The following is a 22,860-nucleotide window of genomic DNA, read 5'->3' on the forward strand; positions in this document are numbered from 1 at the left end:
GAGGCCTGCAAAAGATCTGTAGTTGAGTGCCAAACTTAGATCTGGGTTGACACCCCAGAAAATTTGGCAACAATTAACAATGCATGAAATTTAGGTAGATTGGGACTCCATTTGAACCTAATTAGTCCTATTTTATTATTTAAGAATTAATAAATGCAAGCGTGTGTAAAGCAAAGTCAATCTACTCTTTTACCTAATCACTGTAACCTCAATCAACCAAGTCTGGTACCCAGAGGCAACTTCTGTTACCAGTTCGTGGTGTCTCCTTCCACAGGTAATCTATGAACATACAAACTGGGGAAATGGGGGAGGCATAACCCTAACACAACGGACACACTGTTCTGTATCTCACATTTATCTTTTAACAATATATCTTTGAAACATTTTCTATATGTACATAGAGTTCTGCTTCATTTTTTTAAACAGCAGCATAGTTTTCCATTGTGTGAAAGGACAATTATTTATTTGACCAGTCTGAAAATGATGAATATTTAGATTGCTTCTAGGCTTTTGCTAGCATTTTCTGCTGCTTTTTAAAAAGTATGCACCTTAATGATGCCTTTTCATGAATATGCTCAGTAAACACATCAGCTAGGAAATAACACTTCATACTTAACAAATTAGCTAAAATAAAAGATTTTATTTTAGGGGTTATGGAAAACAGGCATATATATATATATATATATATATATATATATATATATATATATATATATATCAAGGTATCATTGCAATTATTCTCAAACATAGCTGTTTATCAGAATTTCCTTAGAGTTTTTTCTCAAAATACAGATGAGGCTTGGGTCACTTTCGTGGCAATTCTGATTTAGAAAGACTGAATTAAGTTTTCTACACCTAGGAGCAGGGTTGAAAGAACCTCTCTACAATCCTAACCCCAAGCTTGGATGTGTAAATACATATTGGCAGGTACCAACACTCTAGAATTGGTTCTTAGAGGAAATGATCTTTATAGACCTTGCTTCATGAATTCAGCCTTATTAAGGGATGATACACATCACTGTCCCTGTTATTACACATTTTTAAAAATTTTATGGAAGTAAAGCACAAAGATTTTATTGTGCTAACAGAGCTAACTATTTATATAAATCTCTTGGTCCTTATTTGTCATAGCAAAAGTATAATATATAGTTTTAATGTCTGTGTACATATTAGTTTGGTTCTTTTTCCACTTAGGTTTATTTCATATGTACAGTCAGATACACAAATATAGATCACCAAGTTATCATTTTAATAGTTATATGCTTACATTATTTTACTTCATATTTTGCAAAACCAGTCGTCAAATCAGGACATTCGCATTGTGCCCAGTTTTTTCCTGTTGTTAATGGTGCAGATATAAATAGCATTATTCAAACAACTTTTTTGGTTTAAATTATTTCCTCAAGCATTACTAAAAGAAGTTGTACATCAAAAGACAAACAGTTTTAATACTTTTACCTGTATAGGCTGCTCTGCAGAAAGATTCTAAGTCACTGTGTTCTGAGGAATGGACAGTGTGCCTGTTACCCTGTTGCCTCTCCAGCAAGGGGTTTTATTGCTTTTATTTTAATCTGATAAATATTGTTTAATCTCATTCCTGATGAATTTCTTAAACATATTTATTAAAAGGCATTATAATGGTTTATGTTGACTCTGGCAACAGACTGCCAGGGTTCAAATTCTTGCTCAGATATAGGACTTTCATTAAGTTACGTACTTTCTTTCTGCCTCAGTACCCTATGTTTAAAATGGCAACAATAATGGTACTTACCTCAAAAGTATATTGTGAGGATAAAATGAGTTAAGCCCTTAGAACTCTTCTTGGCATGTGGTAAACAGCATGTAACAGAGGCCATTATGAGTGCCCATGAGTGCCAGGAACAGTGCTAGACTCCAGAGATAAAACTGTAAATACAACAGACACAGAAACAGTTTCTGCACTCACAAAGCTCAGAGACTAGTTGAAGATACAGGCAATTCCAATCTGTATGGCAGACATATGGCAAGGGAACATGTTGGGAAGAATACCTGACTCGAATATTTGATTTTTGTATTAGAGAAGCTACATAAATGTTCTAAATGTTGGTTTGAGGTTCTATTTCTTCTCACATGAGTTTGTCATAGCCATTGTCTACTTGCCCATGGAGTCTAAGTATTTATTACATATGTGTATATCAATATTTTTCGATATATGAAAGCAATGTTTATTCTGTTACAGCCACACTGGTCTTTGCTTTTCCTTTAACAACCCATTCTCCTTCCTCAGAGCAATTGATTCGCTGTTCCCTCTGCCTGGAAAGCTCTTCTCCCAGTAATCACATGGCCTGTTCCCTCTCCTCTTTCAGTCTCTCTCCTATTTCAAATTGCAAACTTCATTGCCCAAGACTCTCTACTCTCCTTCCCTGATTTATTTTTCTCCATTGTACATTTCACTTCTATACTAGGAAACATTTATTTTGCTTCAGTCTCCACCATTAGAACTTAAGACCCATAGAATCAGGAGTTTTGTCAGTTTCATTCTTCACTAGATCTCCAATAGTTAAAATAGTGTTCAGCACTTAGTAGCTGCTCAATAAATATTTGCTGAATAAATAAATTGTCACTCATACAAAATTGATAGAACGTACATATTCTGGAACTTACTTTCTCATTGAAGGATACATCTTAGATATATTTTCATATTGGTACATATAGATCTCCCTCATTCTTTTTAACTACTATATAATTCTCCAAAGTGGTATGAACCCTAGTTTATTTATTTTTTCATTAATAGACATTTAAATCATTTCCAATTTGTTGCTGTTAGCAACAATAACATGTAACAGCATATCTATCTTCATGTAATTGTGGTTTTCTTATAGGACTTAAAATTTATTTTGAGTATTGAGGTTTGTCCATTATATTTATTGCAAATATTTGTTTATTGCTTATACTTTCACTTTCTGAATGTGTTAAAACTTCAAACTGAAAATGAAAATACATCTCTCTCTCCATCTCCCACTGCCCCTTTACTTACATATCTCAGAGATAGTTAGTGCATATAAAGCTTATGTAACGGAAGCAAAAGTTTCATAAAACATACCCTTTACTACATTCCGTATACTTTGATACCTTCTGTTCTATTCTATTCTACGCATTTCATTTCATTAAAAAATGCTTGTAGAGACCCTCTAAATTGATATCAAATCACTAGTTCATTGAAACCCACAGTTTGAAAAACTCTGCCCTCTTCTCCACCACCCTGGGATGAACTAATCTATAGAAGCAGGCACCCATTTGAGTTTCCCTGTCTGGCAAGCTGGTAGCCTGTTAAAACTGGTGACCTACCATGTTCCTCAGCCCAATTAAGTAAGGTCTAGCTCTTATCCATCTTTTTCCAAGAGTTGAGACCCAGCTACTATACCTGCCAAGAATGAACAGATGGTGTCAAACTAAACCACTGCTACAGATGGCAACCATCTGACTTGGAATGTCACTGTTTGCTGCCATATCTTACCTACCAGATTGGTATTAGCCCCACTCACACCCCATCTGCCTAGATAAACAGGGATATCATATTAAGACTGTTTGCTCACTTCCATATTGATACTTAAGGGAGGTCACTCTGTCAGATGGGAATTCTTTCCAGGCAATGCTAGCACTTAAAGTCAGGAAGGGACAGGATCATAACTTTCCAAGTTCACTTTATTCAAATCCCTGCCCAGCCTGAGTCTGGGAGTGCAGGGGTGGGGTGCGGTATGGGAATGCGCTGCTGGGATCCAGGTAAAGAGTTGAGACTCTAGCCAAAGGGATCAGAATCCAGGGCAGAAATCTGGGCAAACGGGAGGAGGTCAAGTACAGACGACTAAGCATGGCATGTTGGGGTATGCGGTAGCATAGTTACACGTGGGCTGCTAAGGCCCACTTGAAACTCACAACAAATGACAAGATTCTGTCTAGGACCCACCAGCTGATGGAGCTAGGCTCCTGCCTTGATCAAGATCAGCTCAGGAACAGGGTGACCCTCAGCATATATATTAGGGGCATCCAGGCCTTGAACTGAGAGTGACAGGGCAGGCAGGGACTCATAGGAAATAATAAGAAAGATTCCTTGACCTCTACATTAAAGCTGGGAAAATAACTCCTCTCCTGGGCATTTGACTCAGGACCTGTGAGGTGACCATACTGGGTAAACAATTTAAATGCAAATTGATATGATCAGGATTGGAAGAGCAGATCAGATCAGCAGATTTTCCTCAATTAGGAAAAGAAGGAAAGAAACATGTTCTATTCTTGGAAAGAATTTTCTGACGGGTAAGTTTACTCATTCACTCACTCACCTACCCATTCATTCATTTATAATGTAGGACACACTTTGCTTTCATTCACTTTTGCACTGTCAGATGTGCACACTTTCATATTTTCTCAGTCTCTCTGGACGTTATGGGCAGATGGGCAGGTATAAGGTACTTGCCCAACTTAAATATGCAGATTTCTCAGGCAGCATTATTTGACTTTAGTGTCAGTGGGCCCCTGAAGACAATTGAAAAGTGCTCAAAAGTCAGTTCTCATGAGAAGTAAATTTATTTAATTGTGCTTTTCTCTGTTGGGTAGGTAACTCCTTTTACGGCAGCAAAATACAGATAGCGATAGATGACAAGTTCCTGAAAGTAGATTGTAGGAGATGAAAATATTCAACACCTAAACCCAGATGTCAGCAGAGATGATTATGTCCCTCAAGATTTAAGAAAGGGCCGGTCCCTTACTCCACTTCCTGCCTGCATTCTGAGGAGGCCGCACGGCACTCTGCCATCCTCAGGTAGCAGGGGCAGGAAGCTCATATTGTCATGCTCACGGCTTCAGTTCTCGTTTCCAGTTGTTTTCATCTCCCCTTTGGCAGCTCTTTCTTCCCTGTGTTGTTCTGTCTGACCCAATATGGAGCTCACTTCTCTTGCTCTCTCTCTCTCTCTCTCTCTCTCTCTCTCTCCTTCTCTTCCCCACCTCCCAAATCTCACATGAGACATTTGAGTATGCAGTAGAGTCCACTGCAGACATCCTACATCCCTTCTTCCTCTACCTTTTGGCTCCCCAACTAAAACTCACGGAACTTCAGTCTGTGGGTGGGGGAGATGTTGGTGTTTGCTTGGTCTCATTAAAGCTCCCTAAAAGCTAAAAGAGAGTGGCCCTTAACAGCACCCAATAACTGGTAGAGTTTTGACCTCTCAATATTTCTTTCTTTCTATTCTTATATCAATTAGAACAATTCATGCCACCCCATAAAAGGGGAAAAAATGGTCAGTTGGGTTTAAAATATACTTTAAAAGTCATTATGCTAATAATATGGACAAACCCTATTTAGTTGTCAATGGATTGGATGTGGTCATAGTTATAACACTGTTTAAAAATATATGAAATTTTAGTATAGACAACTGCAAAGAGGAAAACAAAAATTGGCGCATAAATTTCCCAGATTGCCTCTGTTGATATAATACCCAGATTTTGATGATTTTTCTGCTACTTTCCTGTTCCAAGCTTGCTGGAATTATAGGGTACTCATTGGTACAAGGATAAATGACACTTTGACCAAGAACCCTGACCAGGATCTGTCAATGGGACCCAAAACACCAAATCACAAGTCAGGAGCTAGCTAAGGTAAGGCAACAGAATAATTGAAGGTAGAAAGTCTATGAAGAAAGAGTGAAATTAAAGGTGGTCCAGGGCCAGAATTCAAGACAACCATAGAAGATGCCAGGCCCAAGAAAGGACAAGCATGGGAATCAAGATCCACTTGAAACTCTTAGATCTGAGCAGGAAGAGTTGCAAAGAGACTAGGGAGGAGAACCAGAGTGGGTGTTACAGATCCAGATGATGTGGCAGGAAGCTGTTGTCACAGCAGAGCTCTACTAGAGGCCCTCAGGTTTCCCCTATGGGTGAGCCTCTGCTGGTCCACAAAGCTTGGGCCTTGGTAGACAGCTTGCTGGTGCTACATTCAGTCAGGAGGCAGTCACTGTGGTTAGTGGAGTCCAGGATCTCCTGGCTCTATGAAATGATATTGGTAGATTTATAATAGGATCAGGCCAGCCTGGATCATTAAGGGTGGCTAGAAGGTCAGTCTGTATTCTTCAGTCTTTGAGGCCTAGGTGAGGTTGAAGGTCAGGAAGCCAAGAATAGCAGCTGTTACAGACAATTTGAGTTGAAGTTTCTGTTACTTGCATCTAAAAGCACCTTAACTAATCGTGTGTGTGCACACATGTGCATATGTGAATTTTAATGTATATAGATGTATGAAACAAATTCTGAATGGCTTTAGAGATAAAATGTTAAAGGATGTTATCATAAAGGAGATTATGAGTGATTTTAGTTTTTGCCTTTTCTCTCTCTCTTTTCTTTTTCTTTTTAATCTTTTTAAACAATGAACTTATATATATCAGCCAAGGTTCCTACAAACAATAGAGGCTGACCGACTCTAATGTAAATGGAAAAGGAACTTATTTAAAGCATACTGAGAACTCACAGAACCACCTGGCAGTCTGTAAAACCAAGTTTAGGAGGAAGGCAATAACCAGGGACCCCAAACTGCACCTGGAACCATTCTGGTAAGGACACTGCTGTTGCTGTCACTAACTCCTGGCCACCAAACCTCACAGTGCTGCCCAGCTTTAAGTGCTGGATACCACTGCTGCTGACTAGAAGCTCTTCCGCCTTCACCTGCCACCAAAATGGACACATGCCTCTTTGTGACAATAACCCCTGCTTCAAAGTCCAGGGAGTTCACATTTGTTTGACTGATCTTAGAGCACGCTCCCATGCTCAAGGTCAAAGAAGCTGGAAGGTGAGAATCTGCACTTCCACTTTCTATAGTGGAAGGCAAGATTTGCTCCCATCAAGACTCACAGGTAGGGAAAATATAGAAAGGCAAAAAGTAATAAAGCAAAACAAAGCAAAAAACCCAACCCATACCAAACCAAATCAAACCAAACCAAAATAAAAGTCTAACATCAATGTAAGCACTTTAAGAAATACCACTATTTTTGTAAACAGGAAAAATAGATGCACAACGTAGTTTACACATTTGAGGAAAAAAATTTATGAAGTCATCTGAATTTATGTACCTTTCATATTTGAAACACATTTATCTCACATTTTCTGGTTTGCTAAACAAAAGTTCAATTCAGAATACCTGCCGTTTTTACAATCTCTCTGATGAATTTATTGTTACTAGAAGCTATTTATTCTAATGTACCGATAGGTAAATTATATATAGTCTGATGGTTTTTTTTTGTTTTTTTTGTTTTGTTTTGTTTTCTTTTTTTGCGGTACGCGGGCCTCTCACTGTTGTGGCCTCTCCCGTTGCGGAGCACAGGCTCTGGATGCACAGGCTCAGCGGCCATGGCTCACGGGCCCAGCCGCTCCGCGGCATGTGGGATCTTCCCGGACCAGGGCACGAACCCGTGTCCCCTGCATCGGCAGGCGGACTCTCAACCACTGCGCCACCAGGGAAGCCCTAGTCTGATGTTTTAAGTAGCTGAGCTTCCTATAAGCATGGTTAAGGGAATCACGAAGAGTGCTTCTCTACTCAGTATTTTTTTTAACATCTTTATTGGAGTATAATTTCTTTACAATGGTGTGTTAGTTTCTGCCTTATAACAAAGTGAATCAGCTATACATATACATATACATATATATATACATATATACAAATACATATATACTCCTCCCTCTTGCGTCTCCCTCCCACCCTCCCTATCTCACCCCTCTAGGTGGTCACAAAGCACCGAGCTGATCTCCCTGTGCTATGTGGATGCTTCCCACTAGCTATCTGTTTTACATTTGGTAGTGTATATATGTCCATGCCACTCTCTCACTTCGTCCAGGCTTACCCTTCTCCCTCCCCATGTCCTCAAGTCCATTCTCTACGTCTGTGTCTTTATTCCTGTCCTGCACCTAGGCTCTTCAGAATTTTTTTTTTTTAGATTCCATATATGTGTGTTAGCATATGGTATTTGTTTTTCTCTTTCTGACTTACTTCACTCTGTATGACAGACTCTAGGTCCATCACTCAGTATTTTTTTTTGCCATCAAAAATATAAATTTTTAAATTGTCAAGAAAATATGTACTTGGTACATTCACTAGAATTAGCAATAACTATATTTAAACAAGCAATTTAGAACAAGATTCAAATAAATCAAGTTGGATTTATTCCAGGGATGCAAGGGTGGTTTAACATTCACAAACAATCAGTGTGCCACACCACATTAACAAAAGGAAGGATAAAATTAACACAATCAATTCTATAGATGCAGAAAAAGCATCTGACAAAACTCAACATCCATTCATGATAAAAACTCTCATCAAAGTGTGTATAGAGGGAACATAATAAGGCCATTTATAACAAACCCACAGCCAACATCACACTCAGTGGTAAAAAGCTGAAAGCCTTTCCTCTAAATTCAGTAATGAGACAAGGATGCCCACTCTTACCACTTGTATTTAACATAGGATTAGAAGTCTTAGCCACAGCAATCAGACAAGAAAAAGAAATAAAAAGTGTACAAATTGGAAGCAAAGAACTAACTGTCACTATTTGTAGATGACCTGATACTTTATATAGAAAACCCTAAAGTCTCCACCCCCAAACTATTAGAACTAATAAACAAATTCAGTAAAGTTTCAGAATACAAGATTAATATAGAGAAATCTGTCACATTTCTATACACTAATAATGAACTATCAGAAAGAGAAAGTTAAGGGGAATTCCCTGATGGTCTAGTGGTTAGGACTCGGCGCTTTCACTGCCAGGGCCTGGGTTTAATTGCTGGTTGGGGAACTAAGATCCTGCAAGTCATGTGGTGCAACCAAAAAAAAAAAGAAAAAGTTAAAAAAAACTAAAAATTGAATTACTCTATGATCTAGCAATTCCAATTGTGAGTAGATACCTAGAAAAAAATGAAAACACTATTTCAAAAAGATACATGCACCCTAATCTTCATAGCAGCACTAATTATAGTAGCCAAGATATGGAAGCAACCTAAATGCCCATCAACAGACTGAATGGATAAAGAAGATGTGTGTATACACACACACACACACACACACACACACTGTAATGTTAGCCATAAAAAAGAATGAAATTCTGCCATTTGCAGCAACATCGATGGATCTAGAGAATATTATGCTTAGTGAAATAAGACAAAGAAAGACAAATATCATACAATGTCACTTATACGTGGAATCTAGAAAATAAAATAAACAAACATAAATAACAAAACAGAAACAGCCTCACAGATATAGAAAACAAACCAGTGGTTACCAAAGGGGAGAGAGAAGGGGGAGGGGCAAATTAGGGGTGTGGGATCAAGAGATACAGACTACTCTGTGTAAAATAGGTTAGTAACCAGGATATATTGTATAGCACAGGGAACTATAGCCATTATCTTACAGTAACTTTTAATGGAATATAATCTGTAAAAATACTGAATCACTATGCTGTACACTTGAAACTAATACAATATTGTAAATCAGCTATACTTTAATAGGTAGCATTTTAAAATTTATCAAGAACATTACAGGGGACTTCGCTGGTGGTCCTATGGTTAAGACTTTGCCTTCCAATGCAGGGGGTACAGGTTCCATCCCTGGTCGGGAAGCTAAGATCCCACACGCCTCACCGCCAAAACACCAAAACGTAAAACAGACGCAATATTGTAGCAAATAAAATAAAGATTTTAAAAATGGTCCACATCAAAAAAATCTTTTAAAAAATATGTATTCAATATTCACTAAAATTAGCTATAACTATATTTAAACAAGCACCTTAAATCAAGATTCAAAGAAATCCAAAGACCTAGGTACAATAAGTATATTTGTCTTTATCTCCTTCAGATTTTCTCTCCTATATTTTCTGAATACAAACACCAGAACAATTTTCTTTAAAATGCCAATTTCATCATGTCATTCATGTGCACAAAATCTTTCAATATCTGTCTGTGCCTTTAGGAAAAATCCAGACTCCTGAGCTGGCATTAAGACTTCTCTTCAATGTGGCAATCTATCTTTCCAGCTGCATCTCCCACTCCCATAGTTAAAGCCAAACGAGCCAGTGAACAAGGCTTGTGCTTTCCTGCCTCCAGGCTCTGTTCATATGGTCTCCTCCACACAATAAGCTTTCACCAGCTCTTCCTACCCATATCAATTTTACTTATCTCTAAAAACCGGGCTCATACCTCATGTTCTGTGCGGAGACTTCTCTTACTCTCAGCTTAGTTGAATCAATACTTTGAATTCCTATAGCAAAAACCATCCAACTTTCCAGTTTTTTAAAATAATTAATTAATTAATTTATGGCTGCATTGGGTCTTAATTGCTGCACTCAGGCTTTCTCTAGTTGCAGCGAGTGGGGGCTACTCATTGTTGCGGTGCACAGGCTTCTCATTGCAGTGGCTTCTCCTGTTGCAGAGCACAGGCTCTAGGTGTGTGGGCTTCAGTAGCTGTGGCTCATGGGCTCTAGAGCACAGGCTCAGTAGTTGTGGCGCACAGGCTTAGTTGCGCCGTGGCATGTGGGATCTTCCCGGACCAGGGCTCAAACCTGTGTCCTGTGCATTGGCAGGCAGATTCTTAACCACTGCGCCACCCGGGAAGTCCCAGCTTTCCAGTTCTTAATGGTGATGTCAGGTTGTGAGGTGTATCGCCATTTGTTACCACTAAGCATCAAAGCAGGAGATTGTAAATTTTAAAATAATTAACTGAAGCAATTTTAAGATTCTCTCCCACATTAACACCACCCTCCATCACTTGAGTCCCAATAGGCTTTCTAGACGGGGAGCTACCTTTGCAGCACTGGTGATTACACATAACCATGGGTCTGCCCAGGAGTGTGTCTCACTGTATGATTCCAAGTGCGGTATCCCATCATTCACTCAGCCTGCCTTTTCACCTAGTACTCAGAGATCATGTTGGAGGTCCAGAGGCTTGTAAGACATTGAGAGCCCCATGCAGAGATAAAGGGATGGCGGGGGGGACTTTGAGATGACTCTAAATCTATAACGGGCATAGTTACCTATGGGGTGGAGATACCGGGGAAGGAGTTACAGTTTGGATGTAGAGACATGCAGGAGGTAACACCAAAACTTTCAGAACAGAGAGGGGTAGAAGGATGGATGGGAAAGATCACTCTGTAACAGAAAAAACCTTGTTTGGGAAAATACAAGAGACCACCTCCACCCCCATCTTAGCCTAGGGACTCCCAGAAAGAGGTGGGTGGACTTTGAGAGTGGTCAGATTTCTCAAAATTGAAGGTGACAGCAAAGCCTGAGAAATGCCACTTTTACCATTACTGTGACTCTATTTTATTTCAGACAGCTGTGGCCTGGGGCAACATGGGTTATATTCAGATATGTTTGTCATTTTAAGGCACACAGGAATGATAGAGAGATAAAATACCTGTATTTAGGTGAAGGGGTTATGGGTAATATTTGTGGTTTTACAACAAAGTTTAAATAAAGAATAAAAAGTTTAATAACAACTATATATAGTTATTATTAAGCTGTTACCACAAAATAAATATTAAAAATTAAAATGTTATTAAACTGTTACCATAAAATTTTACATATAAAATATACATATTCATATATATGTATGTATGTAAAATGTATACACATTGTTCACATTGGTCTGGGAACAGTTTCTGACAGGACACTTCATGGGTCAGTGACGGCTTCCACACGAGGGACTGTTGGCAGATTCTGTCAGGAAAGCCAATGGGGTTGGAGACAGAGGAAGAAAGGGTTCTATTAGGACCTGAGTGGGAGAAAAGGGGCAAGGAGTCACTTCCTGCATACCAAGAGAAAGGTAAATAGGAGAAAGGAAACAATACAAGCTCTCTACACTCAAGGTCAGCTCAGGGTGAAATTGGGTTGTAAACAGAATAGGTCTTCAGTTCCAATCCCATTCTATTTTTATCTCCTTGGATCTCATTTTCTTCCACTTCTACCTTGTATCTTTATTAAAACTTATGAAAGTATGCTTCCTTTCTTTGCCTCACTTAGTTCTGTTTCTTAGAACTTGCTTAGCACAACAGCTCATTCTCTGCCTGTCTCCTGAGGCCAGTTCGGGCTTTATTGTCAAGTCTGCACAATGCCTTGCAGGCCCTCAGGAGAGTCCTCACATTAAGCTGGCCATGAACACACTGGCTGCCTAACCCCCAGGCTGCCACATGCTGTCTTGCCCTACAGATGTTCCTTTACCAGGGATGCACCCTGGCAATCTGTATACTTTCATGAATGGCATGGCCTCCTTTCCCAGGTGGACTCAATTCCTATCATCCCTGAGAACATGTTCTGCTCTGACCCCTTACTCATCTGACCTCCAGAAGGCCTGGGAACAGTGTGTTGCCCCAATTACAGAAAGCAAAGTGTGGTTGAGGTCAGCCCCAGGCCATCCTTGCTGGGACTACTGCCCTGTGGAGGATTCCTGGGGTTGACGACGGTTTAGTTAGGGGCCTCTTCAGACTTCGTGAATATCACTCAAGTAAGCCCAGGCTGTAACTCTCCACAGGTCCCATGATTCCCTCACTCCCACCCCAAGTGGCCTGCTAATTCTCAGACTTGTCTGATGCAGTTACTGAGAAAACCTCACCTGGACTGCAGTGGTTCTTCAATGCCTATGAGAAAACTTTCATTTTGTCTTTACCTAGTCTATATGCTATGCCAGGTGATCACAGGTATCATGGCCTGGTTAATGTTGAAGAATATTCTGAAAGCCTGACAGAGACCATGGTCTGGAGTACAGGTTGCCACCAGTTGGGGCTTTATAGTTAACTCCTAATAAACTAAAGAATTGTCCCGGCTGTTTAATGTCCGAACATTGCCAGATAATGGGCTTTCTGTTAAACACCTAAAGCGGGCAGAATTTGACTAATCCCACTGTGACCCTGACTTTTTGCAACGAGACAGAGACACCACGCCCACTATGAAATACTGTGGCCTCAAGGTGTGCTGTAGATCAGTCTTCTTAGACTTTATTGTGCATGTAAATCACCTGGGGATTTTTGCAGAAATGTAGATTCTGATCCAGCAGAACTGGGTGGGGGCTGAGATTCTGCATTTCTAGCAAGTTTCCAGGTGATATTAATACTGCTGCTCTGAGGACCATACTTTGAGTAACAAGACTCTGAAGGAAGCAGAGTGGGTGGAAGATGTTCTAGGACATAATTCCAAATTGTGTCCTTCTATGGACAATTTTCTTGCAGCTAGAAAGGAAGTCAGCTTTGAGACAGACGGAAATGGCCTTCATCCACTTGGCCACTTCTCCCAGACAGATGACATTTCCTTGTGAGCAAGCAGAGATAAGGGAACTGATTAGCGTCCAAAAGGAACCCAGCCATATGTCAGCATTTCCACACCACAGCGCATATACCGCCTCAAATCCTCACCTAAACACACCCCATTCCTCACCCACCCACCTAGTGATTCAGCTCTTTAGGCCCTAGGACAGGGCAGAAGAGATAATGTGAAATTGCCCAGTGACTGGATAATGCTTAGTTCTGACAGCTGGGATTTTCAGAGAAGGTAACAGCGTTCTCTTCTCTTCAGTCTCCACCTGCTGTCCAGGTGGTGGTTGGCAGCTCGCTGGGCTGGGCACTATGAAAATCAGAAATGAATAAAACCTTGTCCCTGCTCTCTAGACACTTGCCATCCAGTAAGGAAGACACGTGGGCAAGTAATGATGGAATGATGAGTTAACGCTTTATAAGTCTTATGACAAGTCACTGTTTTGAACATATCTGGTGAGAGGGTGGGGCTAAGGTTTGGGAAAGGATGTAGAAAAGGCTTCACAGAAGAGGGGCATGGGAGCTAGGACCTTTCCAGGTGGAGAAGGAGGCACGGGAGGGTAGCCTAACCGGAGTATCCTGACAGGGCTCCTTGAGAGGAAGGCTGGGAAGAGAGGGCAACTCCAAAGAGGAGTCCCTGGGACCAAGGTTTTCCAAAGCACACAACATAAGGAAGGCTCTTGCTTACTTATCTCCTACTGAGGTATAAGGGTTTTCTCTTTTCATTTTTAATGTTTCTCTGATTTTAGAAGTATTTCTAGTAAAGTTAAAGGTAGATAAGAAAGAGGTGATTGCTGTAATGAAAGGGTGTTTATGAGCTTCTCAAAGATCTTTGTCCGAGAAAGACATGCAGTCAGACTGCAGTGCTCCAGGGACAGGCCTGTTGTCCAGGGCTGGCTGCAACAGTGGAGATGGGTGTAATTGCCATCCAGTGGCCCAAACCCACAAGTGTGAGCTCCATTCGAGGCATCTGTAGTCTCTTCAGGTGTGGAATCATTATGGCCTCTACAAGTCATTTAGCATAACTTCCTCTATCCTCTTCCAGGGCCTAGCCCCTTAGTTTGGTTACTGGAGAATATTGATTCAACTATGAAAATATCAAACGGGCAGTATACACAAGAAATTAATTCATACTAAAGTGTAAAGAATTACTGAAAAAATGTCAAGTGGCGGATGCTGTGCCCATGCCTAATTTGATGGAGGAGATGGCCAAATTTGATGGCCAAACCGTGGAGGGTAGGAAAAGCGGTGGGGTGGTGGGGGGGATGGGTCCTCCCTGAGAGAAGAAACAAATACAGGAAGAGGCTGCTGGAGCAGCAGCTGCCTTTGATTTTACTTGTTTACCTTCTCCTGGGAAGGGGCAAATAGAAGCTACTCATGATATTATTTTTAGAGCTATTTTCAAACAGTGTAGCTAGAAAGGGTTGCTGTGCTGTTTGGCTATGAAGAATGTTTAGCATGCCTAATTTTCTTCCAGAAGGGCTTTGTCCCCAGGTGCACCAGCAATGTTAAACACTCTGAAGAAAGAATTCATATTAGTGCCCCCGAATGATGTGGGGTGTCTCCTCTGGCACCGCGAGGGGCCCTGGCATGGCCTTCTTCTGGTGCCAGCAGGGGGTGGTCTGATTTACTGTTTCCCCCAGACTCCACTTCTCCAGGGTCCCTTACTGTTTGCCAAATCCTTACATTACTCAGAGAGAGCCCAAGGGCTCCTTTTAGCCTCCGAAGAAGGTAATTTCGGATGAGGAGGCTATAGCGAGGTAGAGCCGTTACAGAGCAGGAGAGAGAGAGGCCAGGGAGGCTACGACAAGGAAGCAGAAGGGGCAGGGACCAGAGATTTGACAGCCAGACATCCTGGCTTCTTAGGACCTGCGCCTCCATTTAGGCAAGTTAGCTCATCTCCCCGGCCGGCCTTAGTTTCGTCTTCTACAAAATGTAGGTTAAAAACAATTCGTGTGGGCTTCCCTGGTGGCACAGTGGTAGAGAGTCCGCCTGCTGATGCAGGGAACACGGGTTCGTGCCCCGGTCCGGGAAGATCCCTTATGCCGCGGAGCGGCTGGCCCGTGAGCCATGGCCGCTGAGCTCTGCGCGTCCGGAGCCTGTGCTCCGCAACGGGAGAGGCCACTACAGTGAGAGGCCCGCGTACCACACACACACACACACACACAAACAATTAGTGTTATTGTGAAGATTTAAAGGAGAAGAAGAAAGTAAAGCACAGAGTCTGGCACCTAGTAGGTGCTCCATCATTCCTTTCAATGCCTACCTTCAAATCTCCCTTATAATCGCATTTCCTCCGCTGCTTCTCTTTACTACTTGTTGGAGGGGTACCTCAGTCTCCAGTGTTGAGCCAAGATCCCCGCCTTCTAGGAGTTCTCATTTGGTGCTAAACAAAAGGATGTGCTACAGCTGAGATTTTGGCGCGCCGCCAGGGGGCGGGGCCTTCTCCTTTCAGAATGTCCGGCTCCGCTTTGGAATCACTTCCTCCCTCCCAGACTCTGGGGCTGTCAGGGGCCCCTTACCAAAAGGGGTGGGTGCCTCAGTCTGAGCGAGAGATGCTCTTTCCTGGGGCACTGATTCTTTGGTGCCCTTTCCAAAGGGGCTCTTTTCACCTTCTGAGCGTTAAAACCTCGGAGGTCTAGGTTAAGCATCTAGGCTTGAGGGGAAGATCCCCGAGAGATCCTCAGCTGCTTTTAGTTTGGGCTGGGATTTCTCATATTTAAGTAAGGTAGAGGCCTCTCTCTCTTTTTAATTTGGTAAAATAGAAATCACATAAAATCTACCATTTTAACCATTTTAAGTGTTAAATTCAGTGGCAGTAAGTGCATTCATATTGTTGGGTAACCATCATCACATCTCTCTCCAGAAATCTTTCATCATCCCAAACTGAAATTCCACACCCATTAAATAATAACTCCCAATTCCCCTTTCCCCACGACCCCTAGTAACACTATTCTACTTTCTGTCTCTATAAATTTGACTATTCTAGGTACCTCACATAAGTAGAATTATAAAATATTTGTCCTTTTATATATGTTCACGCCTCTTTTAAAGGAAAAATTACACATTACAGATATACTCGGTCGCCTATTCTGACGTTGCACACACACACGCACACATACACATATGTATGTGTAAAAGTAGGTATAGAATCCTATGTGTACAGCTCTGTTTACAGGTTAGGCAATTAGAAAACCAAATCATCAAGCTGAACCTAAAAATCCACAAAATTCTATATCATTAAATTTAATGTGAGAGATGATATTTTGTTTTAGCAAAACAAAAGTTTTAGACCCAGAGTTGTTTAAAAATAGAAAAAGTTTTCGTTCTGGGTCCATGTTTAGTTTTTGTCTGCATTTTGACTTTATTTTAACGCAGAGAATAACTGTTTGCATAAATATGTTATAGGGGGGCCTCCCTGGTGGCGCAGTGGTTGAGAGTCCGCCTGCCGATGCAGGGGATACGGGTTCGTGCCCCGGTCTGGGAGGATCCCATATGCCGCGGAGCGGCTGGGCCCGTGAGCCATGGCCGATGGGCCTGCGCATCCGGAGCCTGTGCTCCGCAACGGGAGAGGCCACAACAGTGAGAGGCCCGCATACCGCAAAAAGAAAAAAAAAAAAAAAAAAAAATATGTTATAGGGAATGTCACTAGTATCATCAAAGCTTGGTTTGATAGTTCAGAATAATCAGACCACACACTTAACCATAATGATGCCAGCAAGCAAGTCTTGAAGACCAATTTTAAAGAAGTTTTACTAGATAATAATGTAAAATTATCTTTTCTTACAGATAAGATTAGCATTGTGATGTTATTGAAATCTGAATTAAAGGAGGCATCTAATCTAACTCTTATTATAGAGTTGGGAATGAAAAAAATCCTTTATTGTAATTACTTACTATACTTGCTGCTAATGAACATACAAAGATAAACTCTAAGCAGTAGAATCTGAATATGAAATCATCTGCTATGGCAAGGTCTTCTTGAATCCAGCATGCTTATAAAACTGTTTGAATCATCTATTGCTATGAAATAAGCCGTCCCAAAATTAGTGGCTTAAGACAGCAACATTTATTTTGCTCAGAAATCTTTGATTTGGGTTGAGGCTTGGTGGCGACAGCTTGTGTCTGCACCCTAGGACTTACCTGGGGTGGCTTGAAGACCGGGGGCTGGAATCATCTAATGCAGAGGTTGGTAAACTTTTTCTGTAAAAGATGAGATAGTAAATTATTTTTGCCTTTGCAGACCATATAGTTTCTGTTGTAACTACTAAACTCTGCATTAAAGCACAAAAGAAGCCATAGACAAATAAATGGGTGTGGTTGTATTCCAGTAAAACTTATAAAAACAGGCAATAAGTCAGATTTGGCCTACAGGTAAAAATCTGCTAACCCCTGATCTAAAAGCTTGTTCACTCATGTGCCTGGAAGTTGACGCTGGCTTCTGACCCTTATCTGGGTCTTCCAGACAGAATACCCATGTGTGGCCTCTCCATAGGGCCTGAGCTGTGTTCCAAGGGCAAGTGTTCAGAGAGAAAGAGCCAGGAGGAAGCTCTATCTTTTTCATGACCTAGCCTGAGAAGCTATGCAACATCACTTCGACCACGTTCTATTGTTGAAGCAGTCACAAAGGCCCACTGAGGTTAAAGGGGAGGAAATATAGACTCTACCTCTTAAGGGGATAGTGACAAGATTCTGGAAGAGCATTTAGACCAGGAATATCGCTGAGCCCATTTTTGGACAATACAATCGTCCACATTTACTACCTGCCATGTGATGATTCAGTTCTCCCACTAGTTTTTTTACAATCAAACCATTTCAAAATCCTCGCTTATACAGCAAGCCCTGATATCATTTGAGCTTCAGTTATTATGAAAACATTCACAAGCACAACTTTTGGTACTGAAGTTTCATGGAACATTCTAAAAGTCATCCAGATGATTCAGAACAAGCTAAAATTTGCTTTTATATTATCACTAAAATAAAAGCCAAATTTCAAAAAAATCTCAAAGAGATCTTGAAAATATCTTCACCATTTGAGAAACACTAATTCAAGCCTTAGGCCACAGGGGACAACAAATTCCTTCCGGCCTTTACAGGATCCAGTCCAACTTCCCGGAGTGAAGGTCGAAAGTCCTGTAATTATAAGCTGTGTGCATTTGCTGCCAGAGTCCTCTCTCCAGAGCTCCCGGGGGAAGCTGTATAGTCCAAGGATTTGGTCTCATTCCCTCAGAGACACTACTAACAGCCCCTCATTGCTTTTAACCGTTTTCACTGGCACTGTGGCTCTTCAGCAGCCTCTTCACAGCAGTGAAAATGTTCTCTCCTTTATTATTGGCTGGAATTTGGATTGATATGCCTTAGCTTTCTGGATCATCTTCCAAAAGTTTCTCTTAGGGTTTTGCTTGGTGTCCAACCTAGAGGACTGAACATCTGCTATAGGTGGAAGAGAAAGCATGGGAACTCTTTCCTGCTTAACCACCTGACTTCTTTTTTATGATTATCTGAACAAATAGATCTTAAGAATGCCTCCCCACTTTGATAAAGCCTTGCTAAGATCTTCATTCAACATTTTTAGTGGTGAAAGAAGACATGGAAAAAAAAAAAAAAAGAAGACATGGGAAGCATGTCTTCAGGTCTGAAATACCCCCATTCAGAGAATCTGAGGTGGTTGGACTGAGATGCTGTATCTGAAGTCTGTAGGGAACAATGTAAGTGCATAATAGACCTCAGTGAGCGTCAGGCAGGATGGAGGTAACGGCTCACACCTCTCACACCCATGTGTCTTGTTTCTGGGTTGTTGGATGTTGAGCTTTTCACAGTTGGTCCAAGGACTGAGGGCGGGGGGCTCAGCTGGTGTGGAGCTTTGGAGACCTTTACTGAGCAGCTGGAAGGGAAGTAGCAGCATATTCTGAAGGTGGGAAACATTTGGTTAAAGCTAATTGCTGTTTCTATTGCATTTGGTACCTGAGAGGCTGAGCTGTGGGTCCTCCTTTTCTCCTGTACATCTTGGTAAGGGGTCTCTATCTTAAGATGCTCTCTCTCTTTCCTGCTGTTCATTCCCCTACTGAGAGCCAGACCTTCTCTCTGTGACTCATGTAGTTGCTGTACAGATAATTCTGATGTCAGAAGCAGAGGCCATGGATGTGAGAGGAAGAAAGTAACGACTATTCAGAAACAAGTCCCCTCTCATCATGCAAATATTCCCTAATTAAGAAATCTAGACAGATTCTGTGTCATGGAAACATAATTTCCATTGACTCAGAGAATTCCAGGAATTGCTGTAGGCTATCACCCTTTCTTGATTTCCTGAGTTAAATGGCTTTGCCTTCACTCTGGGTTTTCTTGAATAAAAGTGAATTCAATCTGACATTTGTGAAATATCTTGCATGTGCCAGGAATGGTCCTAGTGACCTGAGAGATAGGTATGAACAACAGAGTTCCTGCCCTCAAGGAGCTTACAACTGAACAAAATAATCTTTAAGTGGTAAACTCTGTGGATCCTGATAGAAAGGTGAAAACTTTGTTTGGACACCATAATGGGTTGAATTGTGTTCCTCCAAAATTTATATGTTGAAGTCCTAACCCCCGTACCTCAAATGTGACCCTATCTGGAGATAGGGTCTTTATAGAGGGAATTAAGTTACAGGGAGGTCATTAGGGTACACACTAGGGAGAGAGGCCTGGAACAGATCCCTCACAGCTCTCAGAAGGAATCAATCTTGCTGACTTTTTTTTTTTTTTTTTTTTTTGCGGTACGTGGGCCTCTCACTGTTGTGGCCTCTCCCATTGCGGAGCACAGGCTCCGGACGTGCAGGCTCAGCGGCCATGGCCCACGGGCCCAGCCACTCCGCGGCATGTGGGATCTTCCCAGACCGGGGCACGAACCTGTGTCCCCTGCATCGGCAGGCAGACTCTCAACCACTGCACCACCAGGGAAGCCCCTTGCTGACATCTTGATTTAGACTTCTAGTATCTAGAACTGAGACAATAAATTTCTGTTGTTTAAGTCACCCAGTATGTGGTACTTTGTTACCACAGCCCCAGCAAAATAATATAGACACTCAGTGGCCCCCTTCTGCTTGTGTACAAGCTGGTGAGGAAAACCCTGGGTGGATGTAAATTAAATGTTTGTGGAGTTTGCATTTACTAGACATTTGATAAGTTCACTCATTTATTTATTTATTTATCCATTTCCTATCTCTTTACCCTGGTTTAACTATTTTTTATTACACTTACCACTATCTGGGAAATTTTATCTTTTTGTTTACTTGTTCACTGTTTCTCCACCTGCTTTATGATAGAGGTGCAATAAATATTTGTTGAATAAGAATTTATCCTCTCTCATTCCCTTCCCTCTCTCTATTAAATTTAAGCACCTCTTATGTCTACTGTGTACACAGCATTCCATGCTCATCCCTGTCAGAGCATAAAGACATTCAAAGAATGGCTCTTGGACTTCCCTGGTGGCACAGTGGTTAAGAATTTGCCTGCCAATGCAGGGGACACAGTTTTGATCCCTGGTCGGGGAAGATCCCACATGCCACGGAGCAACTAAGCCCGTGCACCACAACTACTGAGCCCGAGAGCCACAGTTACTGAGCCTGCATGCCACAACTACTGAAGCCCTCGCGCCTAGAGCCCGTGCTCTGCAACAAGAGAAGCCACTGCAATGAGAAGCCCGTGCACTGCAATGAAGAGTATCCCCCGCTCACCGCAACTAGGGAAAGCCCGCGTGCAGCAACGAGGACCCAAAGCAGCCAAAAATAAATTAATTAATTAATTTAAAAACATTGCCATCTCTCAAACCACTAAAAAAAAAAAAGAATGGCTCTTGTCTCCGAAGAGTTTGTGATTTCGGGAGAGATGAATATCCATGCGAGGGGCTGCACACCGCACATGGGTGAGTGTGTGCTGGGCAGCTGTTGGATCACTGCTGTTGCAGAGGGAGGGCGAAGTAGGCTGAGGTGTGTGGGAAAGGGTCACGGAGGAGGAGGGACCTACACCTGAGATGAAGGGAGAGAAGTGGAGAGAGTAAGGGGAGAATAGAATGTTTATAGTCCATCTACCTTCTTAACCCCTGCGGTCTATGCTTAGGAAGGAGTAGGATTGCTCCAGGCCAGGAGTTGGGCAAAGCGTAGAGATGGAGATGGTGGCAGGACCCAGAAGCTTCATTCTGGTGTCCCAGGAGATCAGAGCCAAAGCCCAGGGGCTCTCAACTCTGGCTGCACATGAAAATCACCTTGGGAACTTAAAATACTAATGTCAAGACCCTACCTTGATCTGGGATGTCCTGGAAATTATAGGCAGGACTTCAGATGGAAGAAATTCTTTTAGCATGTGGCTTGAGAGCAGTGGCTTCTGTATGCAAGACCCAGGCCCTCTGGGCCAGTCGTGAGACTCCTGTAGTTCCAGAGTGACAGGGATAACTGTTGGAAATAAGACGTCTGGCTGCATTCCACTGGTACAGCCCGGCCTCCTTTTCCTGAGTGTAAAAGTGCCTGCTTGTGACATCAGAAGAATGTGTTGACAGATCTGTATCCTGTTTCTGACTCTCCATTATATATTATGGTGGGAGCAGTAGCAACAACAGCAGAAACAACCTGGTGTCCCTTTTTTTAAGGATCCTTCAGCTTTCTGTAGGTGTCCATAGATGGGAACAATCCAGAGGAGTGGCTTTCACTGCTGATTTTTATTTGTTTGTTTTGAGGATGTTGGGGAAATTGGGTCCAGAGTTTTAGGGATCTTACTACTTGGGTCCTGTTAGCTTGATTTCTTCTGGCATTATCTGCAAGCCTCTATCATAATGCTCGGCATGTAATGGACTCTCAACAAATGAGACAGCAGAGATCCTCTGAAATGCTATACTTCAAGTACAGTCTGAGAGAAAAACACTGCAAACTCCTGTTTGTTTGCTCAAGACCAACGTGGTACAAACAGAAAGGTGGGAACAAAGAGAGAGTTGGTCAGTCTTCAAAATAAACCTACAAATGTTGATTGAGATCTATGAGGCATCAAGCACTGCGCAAGATATTGTGGACGTGCAATGATAAATTGGACATGGCTTTTGACCTCCAGTCCCTAATAATCTAGTAGGAGAGGCAAGAAATGAACATGTGAAAAGTTAACAATGAAGGACTTATATAACAGCTCAAGATAGTAAATTCCGAGACCAGTTGGAACTGGCCAGGGGAACGCAAGGTCACTTTAGGCTGGGGTGGTTAGAAGGAGGGAGGGGCTCATGTGAACAAAAGTGAGAGCCTGAGGTGGGTGCCGGCATGCTCTGCTTAACGTGCTGTAAACCCATTTGGCAGGAGCCAGGAGGGGAGTTTTAGGCAAGTTGAGAAAGGGGGAGGGTTGAGCTCCAAAAGGGAGGACCTCGAATCCCAAACCAAGGTGACAGTTCATCCTGCAGGAAGTGGGAACAATGAAAGTTTTTCAGCAATGTAGAGGCTTGGGTGGAAGAGATTCTGTGGCCCTCCCCCAGTCTCTGCAGAAGCCCTGTGGTCTGCATCACTTCTAGTCATCATGGGGTCTTCTGGGACCCTTGCCTAGC

At 42.0% G+C, this 22,860-nt stretch overlaps 1 long non-coding RNA gene across 2 annotated transcripts; it reads right to left on the minus strand.

The window, feature by feature from the left end:
* Nucleotides 1-1,793: 1,793 nt before the first annotated feature.
* Nucleotides 1,794-21,720, minus strand: LOC308617279. Of its 2 annotated transcripts, none has more exons than XR_014015851.1 (3): nucleotides 21,582-21,720; nucleotides 17,451-17,510; nucleotides 1,794-1,905 (listed from the first exon to the last, which is right to left on the minus strand). It is a non-coding gene; the product is annotated as an uncharacterized lncRNA (long non-coding RNA). The 2 variants fall into 2 exon arrangements; XR_014015852.1 differs by lacking the exon at nucleotides 1,794-1,905 and adding an exon at nucleotides 13,175-13,305.
* Nucleotides 21,721-22,860: the final 1,140 nt, after the last annotated feature.

The sequence above is a fragment of the Mesoplodon bidens genome (genome assembly GCF_964165515.1).
Source record: "Mesoplodon bidens genome assembly, chromosome: 5".
NCBI lineage: Eukaryota > Metazoa > Chordata > Mammalia > Artiodactyla > Ziphiidae > Mesoplodon > Mesoplodon bidens.